At 33.7% G+C, this 12,068-nt stretch overlaps 1 protein-coding gene across 6 annotated transcripts in view; it reads right to left on the bottom strand.

Moving 5' to 3' along the window:
• LOC5571938 (transient receptor potential cation channel subfamily A member 1) overlaps positions 1–12,068 on the bottom strand; it is a 123,436-nt gene that overhangs the window by 96,058 nt on the left and 15,310 nt on the right. For 2 of the 6 annotated variants that reach the window (XM_021842759.1, XM_021842758.1), the window contains exon 1: positions 10,973–11,359. The exons of the other annotated variants lie outside the window; for them this stretch is intronic. The gene's annotated coding sequence lies outside the window, so the exon portion shown is untranslated. Of the gene's footprint in view, positions 1–10,972; positions 11,360–12,068 lie in introns of those variants that run through there. 6 annotated transcript variants of the gene reach the window in all.

Raw genomic sequence — 12,068 nt, 5'->3', positions numbered from 1 at the left:
CATCAAGATTGGTTCGAAATCTTCATAAATATGACCATTTCCGTAAAATGGTTCCGGAAAACATGGTCAGTCATGTTTGTATTCCCAATTATGTAAATACTATCCGGAACTATATCCAAGTGGGCGCTAACCTTAAAAATGATGTTTCCAGCAACATATCCAGAACCATTAGATGTATAGTCCACTTTATAGAAGGTTCCAGGTGCCCTGGGGGAAGTAGTCAATTAGGAACATATCTGGAACCATATCAATATGCGCATCAAACTTCATGATTTTCAAAGGTTATTCTTTCCGAAGCATTTCCAGCATCACCGGCTGCCATGACGACTCTATAGTAGGTTCCAGGTGTCCCCGGGGATGTGGCCAATTCAAAACATGCCCGAAAACACATCAGTATGAGTATAAACAGCAAGATTTTTGAAGGCTATGCTACAAGAAGCATTTACAGAGCAACATATTTATATAACCACTGTATAAAAGTTTCCATGGGCTCTGGGGGATGTGGTTATGTTCCGAATTGGCCACATTCTTAACACGGGAACGGCCAAATTGGCCTAATCACCCGGGCACCTGGAACCTACTATAAAGTAGTCATGGCAGCCGGTGGTGCTGGAAATTCTTCGGATAGCATATGCTTTGAAAACCATGAAGTTTAATGCCCATATTGATATGGTTCCAGATTAATCCAGATTCCTAATTGACCACTTCCCCCAGGGCACCTGGAACCTTTTATGGAGTGGTCTATGTATCTAATGGTTCTGAATATGCTGCTGGAAACAATTTTTCGAAGGTTGGTGCTCACTTGGATATAGTTCTGGGTAATATTTACATAATTGGAAATACACACATGACTGACCATGTTTTCCGGAACCATTTTACGGAAATGGTCATATTTCTGAAGATTTCGAACCAATCTTGATGCGTCCGGCGGCATTCAACTTCCTATTAGTTCTAGTTTCTAGGAAAATAGTAAAAATCTATCCAACTTTACACCGCACAAAAATACAAGCGACAGCAAAAATGATATTTATGCATGACCTCGGAAGATCCAGAACATCTCCGGTGTCCAGTAGCCAATATGCATGGCCAAGCAAGTTCCTGAAACTAGACCAAATTTGCCGTCGACTGCTTCCAGATGCATCCAATTTCATCAATTTTTCATAAAGTTATGAGCATTTGAATTTAGGCAAAATTTTGCCTATCTCAATCATTTTGCCTATCCCCTGTAACATTGTAAATTTGTATGGAGGATTTAAAGTAAACAGCAAATGAGAAAATCGATATCACGTATTTGTATTGTTCTAAAGGAAATTACTATCAAATCGAAAGTCAATTCCGATATTATGAATGCTTTTTGGATACTTGGATTCAAAACCAGTTCATTTTTATTAGCTTAGCATGTTTGGGCCAATTGAATCAAAATGGTAAAGATCTGAGAGAGACTCGCGAAGAGGAAAAATATCAACGTCATATGCAGCCTAGATTCCCCTCTCACGAAACTTCAAATGCAGCCCACCGTTTTTATGGCTGAAAAAGTGAAAAGTATTGTGTTCAAAGTAAACTGTTATTAAGAAGTTCAGTCGGCGGAGCAGTTTTTTCCAAAGTTGCTGATAAATCTTAGCAGAAGATTAATTATTTCTAATGTCTGCTACGTTTGCTGGCATGAAATTTCACTCAAACGGCTATTTATGATTCAATGTGATGCAAACTCAATCATTTTTTGCTGAGAGGTTAATGTGAGGATTTGAACAGCATGCGCATAATTGGTATAAACACAAAGTGGAATAAGAAAAAACTCAGCAATCATAGAAAAAGAAGACCGTCTTCGCGTCTCGTCTCGTCTCAGGTAAAGATAATAGAGAGGCGTAGTTCTAGTAGTATAGTTTCGACACTCACAGCTGCAGCAGCTAGCCATTCTATTGTAGGCAGACAATTTTCTCGGTATAGTTTTCCGGAACTTGTTTTTAGAAAATCTGATCAAACACATTTTAGTTAGAGTACTTGCATTACAAAACACTCTAGAACGTTTTTCGAAAATTTAACCGAGAAAAATTAGCTGACAACAACTAAGTCACTCATTGCCGAACCCATGAATCACATGGGTTATGATAATAAATAATTATTGTTGATTACTGAGTACATTTTAAAGGGTTTGATTGCATCTGTAGGGAATTATATAAGGTATATATGTTTAATTTTGTCTGGACAGAATTGCGTAAACTGTTATTCGTCTTATTTTTATCTACGTTTTGAACTGCTATTCGTCTCAAAGTTATTTACTTTTCGATTTTATTGTCAAGTCAAACAAAAGTGATAATGTAATTTCTGATCTGATGTTCATAACCATTCCTCATGTTCATTGTCAAGCTCAGACCAATAAACAATACTGATAATATATATTCCAAAATGCTTGAGTTTTACAAGATCTGAATATTTTTTTTTTATTCTTCAAAAATATGCACAAAAAGCCATAATTGAAATCTTTGAAATGACGCCCAAGTGGTACTTGGCTTAATGAAAGTTTTATTCAATTGAACTTATATTTTTTGGTAAATTTTATGTATATACGTTGAAATGTGTTCCCAGAACCACCAAAAAATAGCCAGAGGGGTAGGAAGGGGCCATTGCCCCCCCCCTCTGGCGAACGAAAGAAAATTATCAATTAGATTACTACAAAGGTAAGTATTGTTTGAATTTTCCAAAGATTGTTTTCAGTATTTATATTTATATAAAATTGCATCATGCTAAACTTGTTGGATAATTCTCGGAGTTCAAGTTCAATCATACTTTTACCGAAATCTTCCCAGAAAATTTGGTGTCGAATCGCCCCAGCTTGCTGATTGAAAAAAATTGCCATTTTATCTTGTGTTTGAAAATCTCAATATTTGTCTTCAGCATTTATTCTGAGCCCAAAACAAAATTAAAAGAAGTCTACCAAAAACCTATTATGGAACTCAAAAGGTTAGTGCCAAGGTATGTATTTTAAAACGAAAGTATTCAGAAATTCTTTGAAATTATGTTAACGCATTTGAAAAGGAAGGTTATATATGGGATTCCTCAAGACGTTTATACTTCGATTTTCCAAAAATCACTCCAAGATTTATTTCCAGAAATCGTTTCTGGCAGTATCGAATTTCTTTAACGTGTTGTCAGTATCGAAGTATTTTTTGTAATGCATCTTTGGCATCTTGCGGGAAATTTCTACAAATTACAAGGAATTGCTTCATGGTTGTTTGTATACTTCTAGTAATGAACTTTCTGGAAAATTCAATGGGACTCAGCATATTTTTTTGGATTTCCATTTTGAGCATTATATATTTTTTTAGAAAAAAATTTGTTATAAAATTAGTCCATTTTTTGTCAATACAGCCATTCCATGAAAAACCAATCTAGTGAGTCACCAAATTCCGTGAACATTTGCTATTTTGTTCCTTATCCGAAACAAGGATACACGTGTTTTTGGATTTTTTGATTAGGGTGACCATATCCAAAATAGAATGACCAGAAAATTGCGATTCTTGGCATTGTTTCATCATATTCTATCAGGCGGTTGAAAAAAGTCACGTAAATTAGCTGTATCGTGCTGTAAAGATGTATGTGTCGACATACTTCCTTCGGAATGTTATTACGTACTGTAGGCATCGTTGTTCTATTCTGGGCTATGCCACTGTTAGGAGTAATATTGCAAGCAATTACTCACTCAGAAACTATGTTATTCAACGAGCAGTTCTTCATTGAAGGATGCTGCTTAAACTATTAAATACTTTTGTCATGAAGTAATAAATCGATCATGACTAATGTAGTCCGACAAAAACCAGTTAGAAGGCCATTTAAAAATAATATTTGAGATGATGTCTCAATTCCAAAAAGAAATATTTTTCAAATAGAGCTCGAGTATCAAGTGCCATCAAAAATTCAAAAATGTGTTGAAAACGATTTTGTGTGCCTCTTCGGAAAGAGATGCTTTTGGGCTTATATACTCGTTTTTAAAAAGTTAAGACCACCAGCAAAAATTGAGATATATGATGAAATCGGTTATCTTTTTACAAATGTTCTATGACTTCGGGTAATTGCCTGTTTTATGTTGAGAAATCTAGTTGAAGTAAAAAATATTATTCATTTATTCAAAAATATTAAAACATTTTACAAAGATATGACCTTATGGAGAACAGATTTATTACATTGCCAATAATCCCAATAAAATGCATACAGTCAACTTCTTATAACTCGATATTCAACGGACCATCGAATTATAGAATATAATTTTATGACAACTTTTGTAACAATACAATATTACAGTTGATTATATTTTGAAAACTATTATTGACTACAAGTAATGATTTGCCTTCAAACATTCATCGAGTTACAGAATATAGCAAGTTTTAGAACATCGAGTTGTGGAGAGTAGGCTGAAAAAAATATATATTTGAATTGAAAGAATTTTATTGATAATATATCTGAGCATATTTTAAACTACAAAAATAGCTTAAATCAAGAATACACTCACACAACAATAAATAAAGTAATATCGGCCGTCTTGACCTTGATCACATAAATTTTAAAACAATATTGCGCTCAAAACGATTCGATCGACAAAAACACTAAGAAACCCTTTTCGAGTAGCAACACAAAACTCAGCGTAGTGAGATTACCGAGTGGTAACATACGCGACTCTCGCTCGATAGACCAGATACATCTTTTTTGTAAGTTTTTCAAACTGGCTCTATCGATAGCTGGAACTCGATTTCCAGCAAATCCCGGTTGGTTTTATAACATTTTTACATTTTTACATTCAAAAGATGTTATTTAACACCATATTTACGATATGGCTGTTGTGTTGTGCAAAATTGCACGACACAGTTTTTCCACTGCTACTTATAATTATTTGGCTTATAATTTTGATGTCCACTGCGGAATAAACATACAATAGTGTCACATATATTAGAACAATGGATTGATTTCACAGCGTAACAAAAATGACACTTTCGCGTGTCTTAAGGATCAAATTATGTGTCTCTAGTAGATTTTGGGTCGCTGAATCTGATGCCGTTCTTAGAAATGTTCCAGCACGTCACAATTTTTAGCTACAGGTCGCCAAAGTTGTATAAAACACTGGTTCTATTGATGTTTACATGGAATTTAAAGTATGATTTATCAAATTTTTTTGTGATATAATCTACCAAACATGCTAAATAGGACTTGACCTTTCAATTCAGATACAAATCAGTTGAAATTTTACGATAGAATTTAGGTTAAATCGATTTTTTTCAACATGTTTGCAGTCTTCATATAAAATTCTTCGTTTCTCTTATATGGCATAATACAATACTTTTCCGAACCACCAAAAAATAACATTTTACCATCGAAAATATTATGAAAATATTATTCGTTGAAAATTATTGTTCTATGCATAAAGTTTGAATTCTGTGACAAATTGAGCAAACGAATTGCCGTACAAGTTGGCAAACTTGCATGCAAGTTGGCTGAAACAGTCAAATTTAGCATTTTCAACCATCAATATCTCAAAACGGGGAAAACGGCAATGGACTCAGCAACCCTTAATTTAGTAAATAGCGGTATTTTGGTTCTTGAGACAAAACCGCGTTCCGCAGTGTTTTTGAGAATTATAAAAATTGAGATTGAACTGGATATTCAGTACTGTTCTATTACTTCGGCCATATCTTTTTTATATTTACTGCTAGTAACAATTGATAAAACTACGTCAACAAGGTTTTTTTGGGTAAAATAGTGCAAATGATTTTTTTAGCTTATACCAAATAATAGAATACACCTCAGTTCAAATAGTTGTTAACCCTTCTACCGGCAGCTTCATTTTTTACCACTAACAAAATATTCAAATCGCCATAATTTTTTGCTTATCGATATTTTTGCATCATTTTTTCACAAGCCCTCAAAAAAAACTAGTTTAAGAATATGTGTCGACATTGATAATTGGTCATCTGGATCCGGAGATATTCCAAAATTCCTTGGGAGACCGACGCGTAGCCATAATCCACTTATATATCTCATTCAACAGAATTTTCATCGTATTCGGATATTCACTCCACGGAATAGTACAATAATGCGAGTATGTTGTGAAAAAATGAAGCATATTAGTGCAGCCGTCTTTGAGTAATGAGCATTTATGTTTTTGATACCGCGCAGAACAAATGAAAATCTTGAAAACTCTAAAAAACTTCATATCGTAATTTTCAGATTTCTCCAAGAGGTTCTAACCCGTTAGACCGAATGTCGTTAGGCCTAAAGGGTCGTTATTCTGAAAGGGTCGTTAGGCTCAAAATGGCCGATAGTTCTAATGAACATTTTAGCCCACAATAAACGCTACGAAATACAACTAGAAAAAACAGCCTTCGATTAAAGATGGAAAAAACACTGATGAATGTGTAAGCCATCTGAAATAGTAGTAAATGATCAAATGTTATTTCGGCCTAACGACTCTTTCGGCCTAACGGCCCCTTTCGGCCTGACGGCATTCGGCCTAACGGCATTCGGCCTAACGACCTGCACCCCTCCAAGAATACTGAACAGATTTGTATGATTTTAAGTAAAGTACACATTTTATTTTTTTGATAAATTGACCAAAAACAAAATGGCCGCCAAAGACATTTTATATGGAAAATGTTGGTCCCCCAAGGAACATCGAAATATTTTCAAAACTAGATCAGTAATGATTAATATCGACACGGATTCTTAAACTAGAAGAGTTTTTCGAGATTCAATGAAAAAAACCGTGCAAAAATATCGAGAAACAAAAAAGTTATCGCGATTTGAATATTTTTTGCGGTAAAAATGAAGATGCCGTTAGAGGGGTTAATCATACAAAAATGTAAGCCAGTAGATTCCAGCCAACTTATGCACCGAAAAATGTGATTAAAATTAAAAGAAATCTAGCATTAATCTGTATAGGCCCGAGTGAAAGCAAAAATACTAAATCCCACACCACTCAGCAAATGCTTAACGGATTCAAATGTTTTTTGTTAGTGTATTGGTTCACATTTTTTTGTTTCTAGAAGTGGTCAGAGGAACTCGAGAATATTCCTGTGACCGGAGTCAAGTCGCGTAAAAAAGCACAGAACCCTTATCACCCGACTTGACCCAGCGTCTCACCGGAAGAACTCCAACCACAGGATCCTTCGACCACTTTTAGCAACTACATATGTATAGGAGTATACTGACAGAAAATTGTTGATATCTGTTAAATTTTTGCCTCACCGCTCAGGCGGTGTTTTTTCTTTCATTAAGGCCTATACGGGGTAACCTCAGTATTACTTCTCAATCTTATTAAAATAATTTTGAATGGTTCATTCGAAATTGCTTCACGTTAGATCTAGAGCATTTTAGTAAAATTATCAGAATTCTTCAATTGTGGCTGTAGTACTTAAACATAAAAATGGCCTAATTGATATATAATCCTTAAAAAATTATCAAAATGTGTTTAATTCGATTGAAGTCATATTTTTTTTATTAAAATGTAAAGTGAAGAACTAGAAATTCTGTGATTAAAATTACAGTTAAAAAGTTAATCAAAAATGATTTAGAAGTAGGAAAATTTGAACTTCACAAAGAAATTTAAATTTTTGCTATTGTACAGACTTTTGGTTTTATAGATTAATGTTCCATAAAAATAACCGTGTGAAAATGTACTTTTGGGTTGCTCACAAATCCAAAAGTGGACGATTTGCCCTTTGAAGAAAGCCCCACACTAGACAACGGACTAGCATACAATACTGCTACTGGGTGTCGAAACACATTCCTGAAGAAAGGTTTTCCGGACAGAAGCGGGAATCGAACCCTCGCTTCTTGGATTGATGCGGCGAAATGCTTGGTAATGTTAACCGCAAAGTCACGTAGCCCACTAGTTAAGGTGAAACAATTTGGAATCAACATCTAAAATTGCACTGAAACTTCAAAGGCACAAACCTCGCGAAGAAAGCATCCAACATCAGTGCACTTTTTATTTTGGCTTTGTGCACTAGCAGAAAGCTTAAAATAAGAAGATCAGAAACGTTTTATTTTTGAAGAAAATCCAATACCAGGTTTTTTTTTTAAATTATTACAATTTTGAATATTTTCCATCAATTTTATGGGAGATATTATTGTTTGCAAAACTGACAATTCTTTGTAAACATTTCACCTTATTCAATGCAATTCATCTTTTTTCTTCCTTGACATGTAGTTTATACGAATACGTAAATGATTTCATTGCTGTAAACTGCACCCAACTCAATCGGCGCAAGAACAGGGCGACCGTTCAGAAAAAAAATATGAAATATCGACAGACAGAGATATGTTTGCCAAGAATGAGTGTGATTGTGGTAACATTTGAAGCCGGTGAAACTTGAATCTACAATTTCATAGCATATTTTAAGTATATTTCATTACCCACAATCAAGCCTTTTCTTTAATTAAGGAACTTTACAAAAACTAACTGAAAATTAATCTTGGAATACAAAGAAAGATTAACTACACTTCTAGGTTCAGTTACAGAATTGTTCCCAAATTTCACCATAACTTTGAGCAGTTTCTCCAGAAATTTATTAAATCTTGATCATCATTTGACATATTTGACATCATTTATTGAATCTTGATCAATCATTTGACATATTTTCCTGAATATTCCTCTTTAAAGCCACTAAAAATGTCACAAAGAGTATACTATGAAATTTTTCAGGATATTCTATTAGGAATTATATCACATTTTTTTTTCTTTTTATACCATCATGCCATACGAAAAATTCACAGACAATTTATTTCTCTTTTTCATCGGATATTTTCCACAAACCCTTCTAGAAGTTTCTTCAAAACTTACATCAGAGGGTGTATCTTAAAAGCTTTTTGAATTCCTACTCATTCCATTAACATTTGTCAATGAAAAATCCCGTCAAAATCTTCAGAAAATTGTTACAAAAATTACACTTCAAATACTTACTCTGATTATGTCAAAAAGTTTACAACGAATACATTTTTCTTAATAATTTGCTTCAGAAGATACGTCAAAATTTTACCTTTGGATTTCCCAGAAAATTTGAGATAATTATAACAAACACAACTCCAGAATGTTTCCCAGGTACCCAGTTGCAAATTTCAAAATGATGTGCACCAATCTTCAAGTTACCAAAATAATGATTAAAACCAATCCTTATTATTTTAGGATTTAAGGGACATTGCGTAAAAAAATAACGAATTATAAAATGAATCATAAAAGCATTTTATAACTTCCTTATGAATAGCAACATTTTCTTTAAAATAATAAGATCTGTGTAAGTAATATTTGCATAAAACTGTCTCTTGACAATCTTTGTGCAAAGCCATTAAATAATTAGTTGAAAATCTTTGTTTTGTTTTTGATTTTTTTTTTAATTATTAAAAAGGTCTAAGCAAAAAGTCTAAAAAGGAATCTAAGGAGGAATATTTGACAAAATTGCAAAAACGAAACTTCTACAGGAAGTCACAAATTAATTCATAAAAACATTCAGGGAGAAATTTTAAGATGTCTTATTTCTGAATATTTTTTTCCAGCATTTATTGGCAGAACCATAGATTAACTATTCCTTGAAGAAGTTCAATTGGAGTAATGTGCATTTTTTTTATTTATTCTGGGATAAAATTCTGGCGTGATTTATTGCCAGAGTTCTTAGAGAGCTTTCTGGTGAATTCCTGAAGAATCCAGGAGTTCAATGAAGGAATTTAAAAAAAAAACTCTAGTTTTATCCATGAAGAAATGCTTCAAGCTATCTCAAGAGAATACAATCAGATTTTCCATACTCTTTTTTGAAGATTTTTCTATTTGACTCTATTTTCTGGAATTCCTAGAGGCGAGTCTTTCCCAGTGTTTTAAAAATTTTGCCAAATGATCCTTTATGAATTTTCCCAGAAGAAATAAAAAACATAAATTGTGGTCAACTAGTTTAAATTTTTACGAACTTATTTACAAGCACTCGCCAAGATGGTTCCCAATACAAGGTCACCAGAAATTTCCAGGAAGATAAATTTCAATTTCTTCGGCTTCACCAAAAATTACATGACTTTTTTAAGCAAAAATTCTTCCGAAATTAAGAATACAAATATATTAAGTAATGTTAAAATGTTTTCTGTTTAATTAAACTTCCAAAATTACGATGCAAATGCCTTTCTGCCTTACTATGCAAATGCCAATGATTTTGACAAAATATATTTCAGCAATTGGGGGTTTCAAGAGAGTTGACATTGTTTTTTAGATTCGTCATTGAAAAATGATTCCTAATGAGTTCTATCTCAAATTTATAATAATGTATATACGGGAATACTAAAAAAAATCTTCAACTATTTTGCCTTAAAAGCTTTACATTAGAGTCGCTAAAAAATTTAAAAAAAATCCCAAGGAATTCCTTTGGATTTTTTCAATTTCTTTAATGCACAGTTCAATTTTTTTAATGCATGGTCCGTGAAAAAATAAAACGTAATATTTTTTGCGATTATTTGTGAATTTTCAGGGCATACACTCTTAGATTAGATTATTGGGGTCGGTAAAATTTTACTGGGTTTTTGGACTACCGATCAAGTCAGTAAAATATTATTCAAATGGAAAATATCGTCATGTTTTATTTTGTATCGGTAAATGATATTGAAAGATAGTCCTTTCTTTGTCTTACGACTTTTACGAATTATCTTAGTATAATTACGTTTTTCGGTAGTCCGAAAATCGAACAATGTTTTTCAACAGAGTATCGTGCTTTTTTTTCATACAATGTACGAAAGTAGAAATTATTGAATGACAAATAAAGTTCAAAAGAAAAGCACTGAGAAGCATGCTTTGTCTCAGTTGACTCGTAACGCAAACATGTTTTTATGATAGGAAAGGTTTTTGAGAGTTTACGTTATTATACCAAAAGTTCACATCTTTGCCAATGTTCAACGCGGATACAAATTTCCTAGAGATGCAGGTACTATTTCGTAATGCTATGGTTTTTACATTTTCAAATAAATCTCTTCATGTGTCCAAATGCAACTGTTATATTTTCATTGCACACTTCACACTTTTCGCGTAAAAACGCTTTCAGCACTAGGACACGCTTTTATCCTTTCACATTTGAGATGAAATCACTGTCACAAAACGTCCATCAACCGAAAATCTCTGCAGCAATAATCCAAGCGTACTGGCAAACAGGTGAAGTCTTCACTTTAGTAGATATCAACAAGTAGAAGCACAAAAAGTCACACTTGAAAGGACAGCTTTTTGCCACAGCGATAGCACTAATACGGGGGGAACTAGAGAGTTTTATAGGGAAAGGTAATCCAAAGGAGAATGGTGGTCCACCAGCCAGACTATTCCATTTCGAGAGGTTGCTAATCGCGCCGCGTTCCGAGATAAACTGAAGATCTGTGATCCTGGAACGGTTGTTTTATAGCTTCCCGGTGGCGATATCCTGTGCGGTAGCAACGATTTCTGCTCTCATCCGCCGATGATGGGTGGGATGGGTGCCGGTGCGAATGTAGCCGAAAGGACTTGTTCGTTCTCCGATACGAACGGTTGCCATTCGGTCAGTGGGAGCAGATTCAGTGAAATAAATATCTATAGAAAAATTGTTGCCTCTTGGAATAAGATTAGATGCAACTATGATGACCTTTTGTTTCAACTTTTTCACCTTACTTTGCCCATTTGAACTGAAAAGGGATATTTTTTTTATTCCATCTATATTCATTGTTGCACGACGCACCTCTAATAGTAGAATCCAATATAGCTGACATCGTTTGTTTCACTACAATTAATACAATCTAAATATTACTAATAGGATCAATAACAGTCAAATCTCAAATTGATAATCCTTTTCTCGATATCGAGCTACATGATCATACTAATAGTTAATGCTCATGGCAGTCATTGCAAAGATTTTGTGTTCTTTTACGCGACATCAGTAGCGTATCCAGGATTTGGTTCAAGGGGGGTTTTGCAAATTTAAAATATAATTTTAGAAGATATTATAGAAGATATATAGATATATAGATATGAAATAATTGAGTTGAAGAATTAAGGTGAAGATAAATCGAAGCCAAACCTCAAATTTTCA

The sequence above is a fragment of the Aedes aegypti genome, chromosome 2 (assembly GCF_002204515.2).
Source record: "Aedes aegypti strain LVP_AGWG chromosome 2, AaegL5.0 Primary Assembly, whole genome shotgun sequence".
NCBI lineage: Eukaryota > Metazoa > Arthropoda > Insecta > Diptera > Culicidae > Aedes > Aedes aegypti.
The sequence above is the reverse complement of the archived record's forward strand: the minus strand, read 5'-3'. Positions and strand labels throughout refer to the sequence as shown.